Source organism: Galeopterus variegatus, unplaced genomic scaffold (assembly GCF_000696425.1).
Source record: "Galeopterus variegatus unplaced genomic scaffold, G_variegatus-3.0.2 Scaffold2265, whole genome shotgun sequence".
In the NCBI taxonomy this organism is placed as follows: domain Eukaryota; kingdom Metazoa; phylum Chordata; class Mammalia; order Dermoptera; family Cynocephalidae; genus Galeopterus; species Galeopterus variegatus.
This window is the reverse complement of record NW_007728376.1, coordinates 91,191-93,590: the sequence shown is the minus strand read 5'-3', so window position 1 is coordinate 93,590 and position 2,400 is coordinate 91,191.

The window sequence follows — 2,400 nt, the reverse complement described above, 5'->3', positions numbered from 1 at the left end:
TTTTAAAAAAAAAAAAAAAAAAAAAAAAAAAAATTGGCTGACAAAATAGTATTCACTTATTCAGTAGAGTCACAATATGTACACATTTGATTTATATGAATTCAATTCTACACCAGCCAAAAACAAATAGGAGTAATTTGCTACCGTATGAACAAAGAAACACAACTAGCTCATTTGGTATTAACTGAAGAAACTGTCATCTGCACTGATAGTGGAGAAAAAATATCCTATTATACTTATGTAGAGACAGTATGGCACATGCAACATCATGAAGATGATCTTCAATGGGTTATTTAAGGCATTTTCATGGGTAATGTTGACTATATGTGATTTTCTCCTTACATAACAAATGTAGAACCTTAACCCCTGTGCAAAATTCAATCCCAGTGAATGAACTGAATGTATTTGATGGATATTGTGCTAAACGATTTAAAAGTCAAGTTTCAAGAGTATCTGCATACAAAAAATGTAGGAGAAGGAATGATTATAATTTGGAATAAATGACAGGAAAAAAGAAAATGTGAGAAATGATACGTGATGAAGTGCCACCGAAAAGTAATAAAAAATATCCCAATGTGGCAACAGAAGGAAATTACGGCAAAGTGAGAATGAGAGGAAGCAGAAGCAAAAGAGGATTTGATTTGTAGAGATCCAGTGACTATTGTTTGATCATCTTACATCAAAGAGGTAAACATAGGGATAGGAAGAAGTCAATGATCAGTATTTATTTAATTTCATTACTCCCAGAAAATTGTATGCGATGATTAGATGATTGAATATCCACTGGAGATGTAGAACACAAAATATTTGTTTTCATGATTTAAAAAAATAATACAAATAATTGGTTTTTTTTAGCTGTGCAACTTTTAAGACACTATTCCAATCCAATAATCTGGGTCATTTTATTNTTTTTTTAGCTGTGCAACTTTTAAGACACTATTCCAATCCAATAATCTGGGTCATTTTATTTCATCTTTTGGGGGGCTGGAGTTGGGATTGGGGGATGTTTTAAATGAATATGAACATAAAGAAAAGTCTGTACATATGCTCCTGTGTATATATGACTTACATGTGTTAGTATGCCAATCGCTTACATAAATATTATTTAATTATAAAATAATCCTATGAAGTAGGCATTTATCGTCACTAATTTAGAGACAAGAAAAGACTCGGACTGATGATGTGACTTATCCAACAAAAAAGAGCAAGTAAGTTGTTGAGTTGGGTCTGAACCCAAAATATGACTCCGAAGCTGGCATTCTTAAGCCCAATTATATTGAGCATAAACTATGTGAGACCTATCTTATATATACAATATCATTAACTCCTCACAAGGACTGTGCTCTGTGGAAATAATGGCTCCCATTTTACAAAGAGTCTGAGTTCAAAGAGATTATGTAACTTGTCCACAGACAGATGGCTAACATGCTACTGAAATTAGAAATCAAGTTTTCAAATTTATAGGCAGTTTGAAATAAAGAATGATACAACATTTATAAAGTGAAATCAGTTTCCTTACTTATAAATAAACGTATACTTTATCACAAATAACCCAAAGAGACTTGTTTAAAAAAAAATAGTTTTAAAAACCACCCAGTATTGGCTCAATACAGCATTACTTTTTAGATTAAGAGGATTAAATTCAACTTACATTAACACTGCCAAAATAAAGATTTCATTTTTTAGGAACTTGATAATTTACTTTTCACGCTCTTTTTTGAGCATACATTGGCTACTGTAAAATATCTCCAGGGTGACCAGCATGTCTAAGTGTCAGGAAATAAAATGGCTAATTTTCCTCTGTCTCATTCTTTTAGCCACATGGTGTCCCAGGAACAGAGTATAATAGAACAAATTAAGGCTTCCAGAGGAGACTCAGCGAGCCATGCAGTTTTCTGGACAATCATTGCTAGGAAGCTGTCAGCATCCATGTAACAGTTTTGGCATCTGGAGACCATAAACCTCTCTAGGAAAGGAAGAAATCTCTTGGGCACAAAAGGCAAAAAATAACCACAGTTAAGTGAATGACATGACTGATATTTTTCTTTCTAAACTGTTAGTCTCTTCACTATCAAAGAGCTCGACTCTGATTCAACTGATCAATAGTCTAGGGGAAAGAAATACTTTGTATTGTACAGAAACAGACACCTTGCTAATGCTGGCATTATCTCTCTATTTCAATGTTATAATAAAAGGTTTAGTACTTTACTTCTGATGACAATGCTTTCAAGTAAGTTGAGAATCTTGGACTTATTTCAGGGGGGAGGAATGGAGGATACAGAGGTAGTATCTGGTTATAAGAAATTGGACTGGAAGCATCAGCTTATTTTACATATCAGCAGCAGAAATGTTAAGTCAAGATGTTATCCAACTATCTTTAATGATAAAATCCATGTCCTT